The sequence below is a fragment of the Echinops telfairi genome, unplaced genomic scaffold (assembly GCF_000313985.2).
Source record: "Echinops telfairi isolate 266 unplaced genomic scaffold, ASM31398v2 ScPeMD7_18;HRSCAF=68, whole genome shotgun sequence".
Taxonomy (NCBI): domain Eukaryota; kingdom Metazoa; phylum Chordata; class Mammalia; order Afrosoricida; family Tenrecidae; genus Echinops; species Echinops telfairi.
Genome location: NW_022103915.1, coordinates 19,745,999 through 19,759,448, shown reverse-complemented (window position 1 = coordinate 19,759,448; position 13,450 = coordinate 19,745,999). Strand labels below are relative to the sequence as shown.

General features: G+C 40.2%; 1 non-coding gene across 1 annotated transcript; it reads left to right on the top strand.

Annotated features, from left to right (window-relative positions):
• The first annotated feature begins 12,960 nt into the window (after positions 1-12,960).
• LOC115868888 lies at positions 12,961-13,123 on the top strand. The gene has a single exon (XR_004045849.1). It is a non-coding gene; the product is annotated as a U1 spliceosomal RNA (small nuclear RNA).
• Positions 13,124-13,450: the final 327 nt, after the last annotated feature.

The window sequence follows — 13,450 nt, the reverse complement described above, 5'->3', positions numbered from 1 at the left end:
CAGACTCATGCAAAGACACCAATTGAAGGATGATCACAGGCTAGTGGGTGAAACATCTTGTGGATCCAGTGGGGGTGGAAGCATCTCAGTGCTGACAGGGACCTCCATGAGACTCCTCCAACTCCAGGGCTCTGGCTCCATCAGTGTAGCTGCATGTGGCTTGTCAACGGGAAGACGAATCAGAGTGTGCATCAGGCCTCCAGTGAGCTATTTATCTCTGAAGCGCCTCCAAATGAGGTCATCAACCTGCGACCTGATGACAGACCAAACTCCAGCCCTTTATTCTTAATAGTCTCAAGTTGACACCAGATTATGTAACTACCACAGATAGCTTTATGAAGATTTTAAAATTCTTTTAATACATGAACAGGCAACTACTAGCTATTTTCTTCAGTAATGGAATTTTATCTTATGCCTTCAGTGCATCAATGTGAGAATTTAAAATACATAGCCAATTATTATCAGAGATATAAAGAGATAAAACAATGTAGCTAAAATTCATCCCTCCCATAAGTCTTGAGCAAATGCATGGAAAATAACCTCTCTATGTATAGGTTGTGATGAGTCAGAGTTGATAATGAAGGTGAAGTTTTGTAATTATTATTTGAGGGAGAGGAATAATCTCAGGAAAAGTTTAATGCCAATCTGAAGCCATTGGCAATTTCAGGAAAGAAGAGAAAGGCCCAATAGTTTATCGGGAACATTACTTGAGGCTTCTAAAATCTAAATTAAAATTCCCAAACAGGTAATCTCAACAAGCCAAGAAGGCAGAGAGTAAGTTAGATTGTCAGATCACAAACAGGAGTCAGAGTCTGGTTAACAGCTTTTAGATCTGTGGGAGGCAAATGCTAAAGTAAGGGGGAAAATAGGTTAGGGATCAAAATGGGAACTATAGAACCAAGTATAACAATAATTCCGATGCATGAAGCAAAACAGAATTCAAGTCACTTGAAATATTGGGTTATTAAATGTGAAGTAATTAGGCACCATTAGGATTAAAAAAATAGTCAACATAATTTATTTACATACTGGAAATTACGATGGGGCTGGGAATATAAGAAGCCAGGTTAGTATCATCTATGAGAGGTGGGGTTTGCTTTAGGACTTTATACCATGTTTGTGCATGTGTGTGTGAATGTGCGTGCATGTGTATGCTTGCATGTGTGCGTGTGTTTAGTGAGTCTTGCTGTGGAGTTGATGCCAAGTCATAGTAACCCTATAGGATGAGCTATAACTGCCCCTGTGAGTTTCCAAGATGGTAACTCTTTACAGAAGAGTTTTTCTATTCGGTGGCTGGACATATCAAATTGCCAACTTCATCGGGTCTACATCCGAATGTGTAACCACTATGCCATCGGGCATATATACATGTCATGTGTGTGTGTGCATGTACACACACACCCACACATGTGCATGTGTATATATAAAATGTGGGAAATAAAAGGAAGAAGAGGGGAAAAGAGAAACCAAGAGTTAGAATTAGGATAGATGTGACATCTGACAATTTCTTTAATTGTGAGGAACAGTTTAATTCAAATCTGTGACATTAACACCTGGAAGAACAACTAAATCATTTGTCTATAAATCGCTGAAATGGAACTGGAAATGGTTTGGGCTTATTACAGTGTATTAATTCAATATGTCCAGAAAAAAGGTTGAACACGGGGTAGCAGAAGGTGATGGATTGACTTGGTGCTAAAGAACAGAGAAATCAAGGACTTTCATATTCCCAATACAATTTTTCTCTCCATCTTTTAATTTATGCTGCTATTTTGCTGTCTAGTTACATCTCTCTCATAGTAGTTAGACTTCTATGTCATATTGGACAATGAGCCACATACACATTTTGAACTTCCCATCTTCATCCATAGCTTCTACCATCTCACGGAGAACAAACTCTTTCATGGGATAGTGTGGGAAAGTCATCCGAATAGCCGAACTTGAGTCTGGCAATGGTTCTTGGACATTTTGGGGGAGGAAAGCAAAATACATTCGACTAACCAGCTGTATTTCTCTGGAGAATTTAACCTAGGCTAATAAGTTGAACCAAGGTAAACAAAAAGTCAGATCTTATTGGGATGATATGAATGTGTTTACAAAATAGCTTTAAAGAAAATTGATGCTGTTTCTAAAAGAATGAGGTTTGGGAGTAGTGAGTGCCATGGTGTGTGTGTGTGTGTGTGTGTGTGTGTGTGTGTGTGTGTGTGTGTGAGAAAAGCTTTTCTGGACAAATAAAAAAGTTAAACATCCACTAGAGAAATGCTATGGACATTCCAGGAATATTTTTTTACACACCCTCTTTATAATTAGTGTGGTTTGGCATGGCTAATCTGCATTTAAATAGAAGAGTCCTACCCATGATCTTTTCACTGACAATGCTATCTTTAGGTATATGATTTCTCTTACTTTGATGGGAATGAAAAGAAAAGAAAAGAAAAAATACCTTACCAACACCAGATACACATAATCGTTTAATCTCAAAATCGAGATGTTAAAACTTGCTGCTGTTGTTGGGCGATGGTTCCCACTCACTGTGATCCCACTGAGAGGTTGTGCACTGACCTCCAAAGACAAATGTGCTGTTTGTACGGAAGGCCATGGTACTTTCAATATTTTCCCCAACACCATCATTCAAATGTATGCATTATTCGCTCCTGTCCCCCAAACATTGTTCAGCTATCACATGCATATGAAGCAATTAAAAATACTATGGCTGGGGTCAAACACACCTCAGTCTTCAAAGGGGCATCTTTCTTCTCCAAAGCAGATTTGCTGGCAGCAATACATAATTTGATTTCTTGATTATTTCTTCCCTGAGCTTTGAGTGTGGATCCAAGCATTACGGTAATCTTGGTAAGATAAAAACTTCAAAAAATAAAATCTTATCTTAGCTGCTACTGAAGCTGGATAATTATTTTTCCAACAAAATTGTGAGGGGGGAAAAAGCAAAGAACATAAGAAAACACTTTCTATTGTTTTGTTTTGTTTTATCACAGACTATACAATGTAGCCACAGGTGAGGTAAAAGTACCCACTAATAGATAAAAGTGCTAGGATTATTGTGGAAATTTAAGTCAAAGTATTGGTATAAATGCCTTGGCCGTTTCAAAGCCTAATGATGAATGAATTGAATATCTAGATAGTTTCATGAAGAGCAATATAATACTTTATTTTTAGTGAAAAATATAAAGACCTACACCAAAACACTTTTACAGTTTGGCTAGGGATTTTTTTCTGTCCCTCTCATGTAGAGATTAATAATTCATTTTATTTTCAACGTTTTACTTATGAATATTTTATGTATTTATAATGGGAAAGCATTAGGGAGTTAAACATTTAGAGCAAAGCAAATGAAATCAGTATTAACACACAAAAATAGTTAAATAAATAGCCAATTTTACAAAATGCTAATTGATGCACAATTTCTATATTTTGATGATACATGTGAAAGCAGAATTAGAAACCTAAGTCACCTGAATCACGGCACATTTTTCATGTTTGCATTACAGTTGTCTGTAGACTTGTTTGATGCAGCCATTTGTATGTGTGTGTGGGTTTTTTTCCTGTGTGTTAGTTACGCTGCTTTATATCCACATCTTCTCATCCTGGAATTTGCTGGTATAAATAGGATGGACATAAAATCCCAAAAAACTGACTGCAGAATATTTGGACTGCAAAAGGTAACAAGTACCACCTCTAGGAGACATTGGTTACTCAATGGTAGAGTTCTTGTGAGGGAGACCCAGGTTTGATTCCTGGGCAATGGAACACCTGTGCAACCTGTTATTGGAGGCGTCTGTATGGCTACCAAGCTAAACAGGGTTCAGTGGAGCTTCCAGATTATGCTGAACTAAAAAACAACACCCCATTCTAAAAGCAGCTAGTGCAAACTCCGGAATCAAAATCTCCCAATCTCCTATCAATCATGGGATGGAACAGAAGCTCCCAATAGCACGAGCAGCAGGGGACCCGCTCAGCAGCAGCTAAGACAAGAGCAGTCACCTAGCCATTGATTCTAGTGTGTCATGGATACTTTAATTAACTAGCAGCATGATTACTGCCCCAACGTCTATGTGGAAACAACTGAATCTACTTGAAGTGAACGTCCCAGCTAAGGCAGGGGTATTGGTCAATTGAATGGTTTAATTGGTAAATGGTAAATTGGTAACTTTAATTTAATGTGTGAGTATCTTAGTTATCTAGTTCTGGTTGTAATAGATATACCACCAATAGAGATTTTGACAAACAGAAACTTGTTTTCTCATTTTTTACACAGTAAAATCAAACTCACAGCCATTGAGTAAATGCTAACTCATGGTGACCCTAAAGGTCAGAGTAGAACTGCCCTTTTGCATTTCCAAGGTTGGGGTCTTTACCAGAGCAAAAAGCCTCATTTCTCTCAGGAGCAAATGTTGGGTGGAGTCTAACTGCTGCCTTTCAGCTGGTTCTCCAGGTCAGAGCCCACTCCCTGGCCAGGGCTCCTTTTTTAACAGATTAGAAGGGAGACTCTTATCTCCCTTCAATATCTGTAGGCCTCATATTCTCTGGTTTCATGTGTCTTAGCATCAATAGTTCCCTTAGTCTAAGAGGTTCCTAGCTCAGCCTGCGTCCAAAAGACATGCTGAACAGAATAGTGGTGGTTGTCGGTCCCTTTCTGTTTACCCACTTATTATTGCTCCTTATAAAAAGTCATGTAGTCCACTCCCCCCTTGCAACCGACCAGAGCTGTGACCTGATTCCATCCCATCCTAATCCCTTTACATTAAATCAGGATTGATCCATCAAATCACATCATGGGGGATAATTACATCATTACATAACTAGCAAACCATGGGGATTTGTGGTCTAGCCAAGTTGATAGACGTATCTTGGGTGGGGGAGGGTATACCATTAAATCAATGACAAGCAGAATTATCTAATGGTGGCATATTTTAGGATAGGGATTCAATAAATAATGCATTGAATTAATATAAAATTAGTGAATGAATAAGTGATGAATGAATACATGGCTAAATTAGGAAGCATCACAGGGGATTATGAAACCTGAGCCAACTAGATGGAAATCATATGAACAAGGTGATGTTTCAGTTTCACTGTGGAAGAGTACTAATAGGAGAGAGTGAACAGCTGGCGGAACAGATGCTTTCAAAGAATCAGATTTGGATTTCTCATCCAAAATTAAGCTAGGGATTAGAAGGACAGACTCTTGGCAAGGCATGAAGCAGGGCTCCAGTGAAGGTGGTTGAGCATGTTTGCCCCAAACCTAACTGCCCTGCCATGAGGCTTTGTCCTGAATATAAAGGGGAAGTTTGTCCTGATTAAAGTGTAATAGCAGTCATGGTAGAGCACTGGCCTTCCTTTTCAGAGTTCATAACCACGGTTCCACAATCACAAAGTAAATCCAATGTTTATCATTTGTATACGCTGAAACAAAAATTTGAAATGAGAGCCTTTTGAGTAGCCAAGCAGATATGAGTTATATAATGAATGAACATAGTTCTCTGGAGAGAAAAAGTCTCAAAAGGAATCCCCACCCCCCAAAGAAGCCCTGGGGGCACTGTCACATAGGGGTTGAACTGCCAACAACACGGTTGAAGTTTCAAATTCACCATTCCCTCTATGGGACAGAAATAAGACTACATACTCCCATAAAGATTTATAGCCTTAGAAACCCTCTATAGGGTCCCTTTGAGTCAGTATTGGCATGATGACAGTAGGAGGAAGGCAAAAATGTATGTAGCATCCCCTTCAGTTCAGGCCACAGATCCACAGTATAAGAAATGAGATCCAATAGAGCAGAAGTATGCTTCCATAGCCAATGAAGTCATACAGAAAACTTCCCATTGCATTTCTTCAAGTACTTACCAAGTGCCCTGTATATATTTGTTATTATAGGAATTATGAAGGTTATAAGACAATATAACATAAGCTACTCCTACATGGAAATTAAGATAGATAGATAGAGATATACAGAAATTTAAAATTAAATTATTTTAATTATTTATTGAGCTGTTAGTACATGTCAATTATTACATTTTAGACTGTGAGGTAGGCACTTATATTGGCCACTGTAGACTAAACTGTTTTACTAAAGTGACTGAATATTTTAGTAAATTTCACTAAATATCCACTTTCGTAAATATGAACAATTTTCTATCACTTTCAAATATCAAAAGCCTTCATGTTAGCCATTGTTTAAAACATGAAATCAAACTTGCAAATCTCTGCACAAGTAAATTAATAAATTTGAGTGCATAATTGAGTAGGTGGCTGTATGACTGATAAATATAAGACAATTTCTAGAAGAGCAAAATATTAACATTGTTGTACAGATTGAAGGGTATTATACCCCAAATTGAGTAAAATCCTATGCTTATTTTCAAAGCATTTGCAGTAAATGGCTTCCTTTTTGCCAAGAGACAGGGGTGAGGCAGGCCTTCACTCTCCGCCCTGCTTTACCCTATTCTAACACCAACCATTCCACCCACAGCATTCTACTGCCACGCTGGCTTTGATCCTTCAATGCAATGGCTACAGAGAATTTATAGACAATACTCCAAATGATGGGGATTTATTAGGGAAGTTAATAGGTTACCATAGGTCAAGATCAGTAAACAATATCGACACAATTATTGGTTCAGAGGAACACCTCTTCTCACCAGCCTGCCTGTGGTCCTCATACCCTCAGCTACATGATCTGAACTTCTGGCTCTGTGGGCCAAGAAGTCAGCCCACCTGTCTCTTTGTGTTAAAGTCCAGAGTCTGAAGAATGCTCTCAATGAAACAAAGTGTGTACATTGGTTCATAGCCTCTGCTACAGTCTGTACAGAGCCCTGCCTTATTCCTGTAACTGAGAAAACCAAAAACCAAACGCACTGACATCAAGTCAAAGCTAAATCATAGCAACTATATAGGATGGTGAAGAACTGCTGCTGTAAGTTTCCGAGACCATCACTGTGTATGGCAGTTGAAAGCCTCTCTCTCTCCGTTTACACATGGGATCATAGCCACAAGCAAAGTGTCCATCATTATAATACATCACTTAAAGAATGATGGTTAGAAGGACCATGTTAATTGACTACTTCTCTCATTAATGTTTCCTACTTCCAATTTAAAATTTCAAGGTAGACAAACTCTTTCCATTTTATCCTGTTTAAGCTGGAACCTAAGATTATATAATATTGTTTACTTTTATAATTTTGAATACATTAGTCTAGAATACTCTCTATTGGTTTTTCCAAATACCTGATAACTTTGTTCCAAATAACACAATTGAAGTGAAAAAATTTATAATTCTATATTTGATAGCCTCTTAATGGCTACATAGTGTTCCAAAATAAAATATAACTAGAGCAATATACTATGAAATTAGAACCCAATAGAGACATTTCAAAACAGTGAAATAGCTCAAGAAAAGAATAAAGTAAAATAATAGACACATGACACTCATTTTGTATGTCCATGCCAAGAGTTATTTCACCAGTTCTGTGACTGGCCTTTCAATAAGCAGTCAAAAAATAGCACCAGGTTCTGGGGGATTTTAGGGGATTTAAACTGTCTCTTTATTATACATTTAACAGTTTTGATGGCTTTAACATAGTCATCTTTTAAACCAATTACTGAACTGGTGGATGAGTTCCAAAGATCATGGGCATAAGGGTAACTGTTCTGTAAATTGTCTTAAAGTTTGAAAGCCAGGCTCAGCAACTTCTAAGCGAATCCTAGAAACCAGCAGTACACAGTTACATCAATTTCAAATCCGAAGATGACCTCATAAGTTAAGTTTAGAACACCACTGATTACAGAAAGGAAGATGTATTAGTCTGGGTACTTTGGAGAAACAAATCCACAGCGACTCATGTATAAGAGAGAGAGTTTTATGCAAAGAAAATGTGCATCACGAAAACATCCAAACCCAATGCTGCCCAAGCCCACAAGTCCAACATTAACCCATACCCAACACCAGTCCACAAAGTCCTTCACCTCACAAACAGAGGCAATGATGCCGACTGCAAGAGGAAAGCTGAGTCAGTGAACGTGTAAGCATCTCAGCACTGGCAGGGGTCTCCACATGGCTGCTCCAGCACCCAGGGCTGCATCGGGATAGATCCATGCGGCTTCTCCTTGGGGATGTCTTGGAGGAAATCCATCTTGCAAGCTGAAGCAGGGAACTGCTAAGGCAGCTGCACCCGATGCAACCATCACAAAACAAGAGACCCGAGAACTCGAAAGGCAAGGCTTCGCCACCCATTTATCCCTCTGCCTTTCAACCAGCACCACATGTGATTATCGGCCAGGCTGGCACAATTAACTAACTCAGAAGATAATGAGAAGAATTTTCCAACTCCCGGCAACAATTTTATTATGGGGAAGAATCAGGGTTTGGGTAGTTGCACTAACTAAAGGGCACAGTGGAGCAGAGCTCACGTTCATTGCTAACTAAACAATAAGAGAGAGCAGGAATCCACATGAGGAACTGGACCTTGTCCTCACCATTGACTTCTTCAAACTCATCACCAGCCTCCCAGGTCTTACCCTCTCTCTCTTACCTTATACCTCAGAGCTGGGACAGTGCTCACAGGTTATATGGACAACCTTCTTCACATTGCCAAACAAACATCAATGCCTACAGAGTTTCATTGCCTTTGTGAATTTATTAATCCACTGGAATGACTCGAGTAATCTTAATGAGCATAGACCATACTTATGACTATAATTTTATGACAACCACAAAGGATACAAAGATACACATAGCAAAAGGATTAAGGGAGACAACAGTATGATATTTCTATGTCCCAAAGAGGTGCACATTACCCTCTACTGTGAATTGCCATGAACCAGGAAGCTCCATGTTTCCCCAAAAGTAAGACTTCCCCCCAAAATAAGACCTACTTACAGTTTTGCCTCTCGCTGAAATATAAGAGCCAAAATAAGACCTCCCTGAACATAAGACCTCCCCGATAATAAGGCCCCCTGAAGTTACCGTAACTCTGGACTCTGGACCATAGCAGCGGGTGCTACCGCACAGCTCACTGTTGGCCGCAGCGCAGCCTGAGCAGACAGGAAATGTGAGTAAATGTACCATAGATTGTTGTACATGGAAATAATGATAGTAACAAGAAATTCTTAATACTGAAGGATTCACAGTTTGTCTGGTTATGCTGGTTTGTGATGACAACTACTACCATACCTTATACAGGTAATAAATTTCCTTTTTAATTGTTCGACAATAAACGTGTACTGTAATCTTCTTCATGGAAAAATAAGATATCCCCCGAAAATAAGACCTAGCACAACTTTGGGAGCAAAAATTAATATAAGACACTGTCTTATTTTCGGGGAAACAGAGTATATGTGAGCCTTTGGGCTCAGTACTCTTATCAATCTAAACAGGTAACCATATTAGATTACATCATGCCTCAGGATACCTGGTCAGAATAGGACCCCAGGCTCCTTTCTTGGTCTGGCCAGTAACCCCATTCTTTAGCTTTGGATGTTGGAATGGCTCAAATGAGTCAAGAACAAGACCACCTTTCTTTCTGCGAGATGATTCCATCTTTTGTGGAAGTCATTTATCATTTTCTTTGTTCTCAAGGGAAAAGGAAATGTGTTTCCATATTTTCAAAGCATCTGGGTAAAGAGCGAATAATTGGTTTTCCTAATAGTTATAACTAAAATAATTTTAAACAGAATGCATCCCTCTTAGTCTTTAGCATTGTGGAAACATAGTGGGATACAATGGATTACATAGCATAGCTTGTCTAGCTATAGTTTCTTTATAACGCCCATCCTTCAGGGAGAAGGCCATACATGTAGATTCTTGTAATCGGTTACCCCTTTCCACTCTACATTCCTTCCACCCTCTAGATATCGCCACTCTCACCACTGGTCCTGAAGGGGTCATCTATCCTGGATTCCCTGTGTTTCCAGTTGCTATCTGTACCAATGTACATCCTCTGGTCTAGCCAGATTTGTAAGGTAGAATTGGGATCATGATAGTGGGGGGGAGGAAGCATTTAAGAACTAGAGGAAAGTTGTATGTTTCATCGTTACTACCCGGAACCCTGACTGGCTCATCTCCTTCCCACAACCCTTCAGCAAGGGGTGTCAAGTTGCCTACCGATGGGCCTTGAGTCTCCACTCTGCATTCACCCACATTTACAATGATATGATTTTTTGTTCTTTGATGCTTGAAACCTGATCCCTTTGACAGCTCATGGTCACAGAGGCTGGTGTGCTTCTTCCATGTGGGCTTTGTTGCTTCTGAGCTAGATAGCCGCTTGTTTATCTTCAAGCCTTTAAGACCCCAGATGCGATATCTTTTGATAGCCGGGCACCCTCAGCTTTCTTCCCCACATTTGCTTCTGCACACGTTTGTCTTCAGTGATCATATCAGGAAGGTGGGCACCCACTGATATGATTTTTAGTTCTTGGATGTGTGACAACTGGTCCCTTCTACATCTCGTGGTCAGACAGGCTGGTGTGCTTCTTCCATGTGGACCCTGATGCTTCTCAGCTAGACGGCCACCCATTTATCTTCAAGCCTCCAAGACCCCAGATGCTACATCTTTTGATAGACGGGCACCATCAGCTTTCTTCATCACATATACCCATGCACACCTTTTTTATTGACTACGACAAGGCACTTGACTATATAGATCATAACAAACTATAGATAACTTTGAGAATAATTGGAATTCCAGAGCATTTAATTGTACTTATGTGGAATTTGTACATGGATCAAGAGGCAGTTGTACACATACACCAAGAGAATACTTCATGGTGTAAAATCATGAAAGGTGTGCATCAGGGGGGCATCTCTCATCATACTTGTCTAAACTGTATGCTGAGCCAATTATCAAAGAACCTGGATTCTATGAAGAAGAATGTGGCATCAGAATTGGACGAAGACTTCGTGCCCTCCTGAGATGTACAGACGGCAGAGCCAAGCTTGCTGAAAATGAGGAGGACTTGAACGCACTTGCTGATGAAGATAAAGGCTTGTAGCCTTCAGTATGGATTACAACTCGCTTTAAAGAAAGCCCAAATCCTCACAAATGTACCAATAGATAATGTCATGGTAAATGGGGAAAAGTTTGAAGCTGTCAAGGATTTTGTCTTGTTCAAATCAATAATCAATGCTCATAGAAGCATCTGTCATGAGATCAACAGATATGTTGCTATGGGTAAATCTGCTGCACAAGACCTCTTTAGAGTATTGAAAAACAAGGATATTATCATGACCCAAGCCATGGTGTTTTCAATGGTTTGATATGCATATGAAAGCTGAATACTGAATCAAGAAGATTGAAGGATAATTGATGTATTTGAATTGTGGTGCTAGAGAAGAATATTGAAAATATTGCTAAAAGGACAAATCTATCTGTCATGGCTGAAGTATGGTAAGAATCCTCCTTAGAGGCAAGGATGGCAAGACTTCATCATACATATTTAGGACCAGGTGTCAGGAGAGACCAGTCACTGGAGCAGGACATCATGTTTGGTCAAGAGGCAGCAAAGGAGAGGAACGTCCTCGGTGAGATTAATTGACAACATGGCTGGAACAGTGGGCTCAGACATAAGAACAATTTTAAGGATGGTGCAAGACCGGACACTAATTTTTTGTTGTGCGCAGGGTCACTGTGGGTCAGAACTGACTTGATGGCAGCTAACAACTGAGAAAGAAGAGCCAGGAGAGGAGTACATACTTTGGATCCAGGATTTTTGCGATGGGAACTTCCACAATCCAGAAGAGAGAGCGCTATAACACTAGATTTGGCAAAAAGCGGCAGCAGAGAAACGCCACCAGCAATAGGCATGGAGACAATAGAACCAAAACACCAGCAAAAGATGGAGCAGGGCCTTGCTGGCCCACCCAGCAAAAAGCTGAGCGCCTACAGGCAGGAGACTTGCTGCTGGGAGGGTTGAAATGGAGTCCCAATGGGCACTTGGTAGAGATGGATTTGCCAGCCCAAGGAGCTAAAGGTGAGTGCCTTCAAGAAGAGACTTCCTGGTGAAGCTCTGGGCACTAGGCACACAGCTCAAACAAGTTTTGTAACCCTTGCTATAAAGGAGCAGAGGCTAAGGGGACTAAGAGGCTGAAGGTCAGAGAGAGGTATGCCTGCAAGCACAGAGGAGAAGAAGCTGTTTTGACTTATGAGAACCAGCAAACAACAAAATGCTATCCTGAGTTATTTCTCCTTCAGAGTTACTTCCTAATAACCCCTTTCTTCATGAGCATTTTCTGATTCCTGTGGGGCCACTGCAACAAATGATCAAACCCAACAGAGGAGAACAGTGGGCGGTACCCTCCGTGTCTGAAATGGTAAAAAAAAAAAAGGTTGAAAGTTGGAGGCATGTCCCGCCTTTGTCTGACAGGAGTCAACCTTGGATAGTTCATCTGGATTCTTCCCTTGCATTGTGAAGTTAAAGGAGGTAAGTTGTTCCAGTGTGCCAGGTTTACACATGGACAAAAGGGATACAGGATAAGGAAGACAGAAATTTAAACAACAGCAAACAATGACATGAATCCAGACCCCCGAGGGAAAGATCAAAAGTACAGCTACTAAGTTACAGAAACACTGATCAGACAAAAGCCTCAAAATGTGAAGCTGTTATTTCTGGACAGATCCTCCATCTGAGTCTAGAAACTTCTTCAAGCAATGTTTGCATCTTTGCAGCCTTTCTCTGAAAAAGCCTGTGCTACTGGATTCACAATGTCAAGTGGGAGGTTTGGACCTACCTCAGAGAACACAAATAGTGTTATTTGTGAATATTCTTTGAGTTTAGGGAACAAATATAAATTGGAAAGGAAAACAGCCAGGTTGTAGAGTGGATTGCGTAAGGTTTCCCAATGAAATTCTCCTAGGCTAGCCCTCACTATCCTTGAAGAATGAGTAGGTGCCCATCATGATGTTTTAAAAAAAAAATTTAAACTCCTAATGTAAAAAGAAATATTCTATACTTACCTGGCAGGGGAGACACCATGATCACAAAGGCAGTTTTCCCAGGGCGAGGCCTATCCATTGCACTCCGGATGTGCTGACCCCTGTGATTTCCCCAATGTGGGAAACTCGACTGCATGATTTGTGGTAGTGGGGGACTGCGTTTGCGCTCTGCCTTGTTAAAAAAAGAAAAGAAACAGAAAAGGAAATAGTCTTCAGAGCAACTTCCTTGGTCTTTTTCTCCCCAGTGCAGTTTATACTTTTCTAAAAAATATCTTCTTAATCATCCCTCATAACTGCCCTATGTCCTTTGAGAAAAGCAAACAAGATTAGCCCTTTGGTACCTCCCCCAGCACAATTGCTGAAACCCTCTGGGCTGACTGACCTTCCGCGTGCGGAGTCAGAGTTCTGATTGCAGTGTTTCTAAGGCACACGATGAGACTGAGACATCTGTGTTACTCACAGAGCATGTTACAGTCATCCACCGATTGCAAAGACATGCTTAA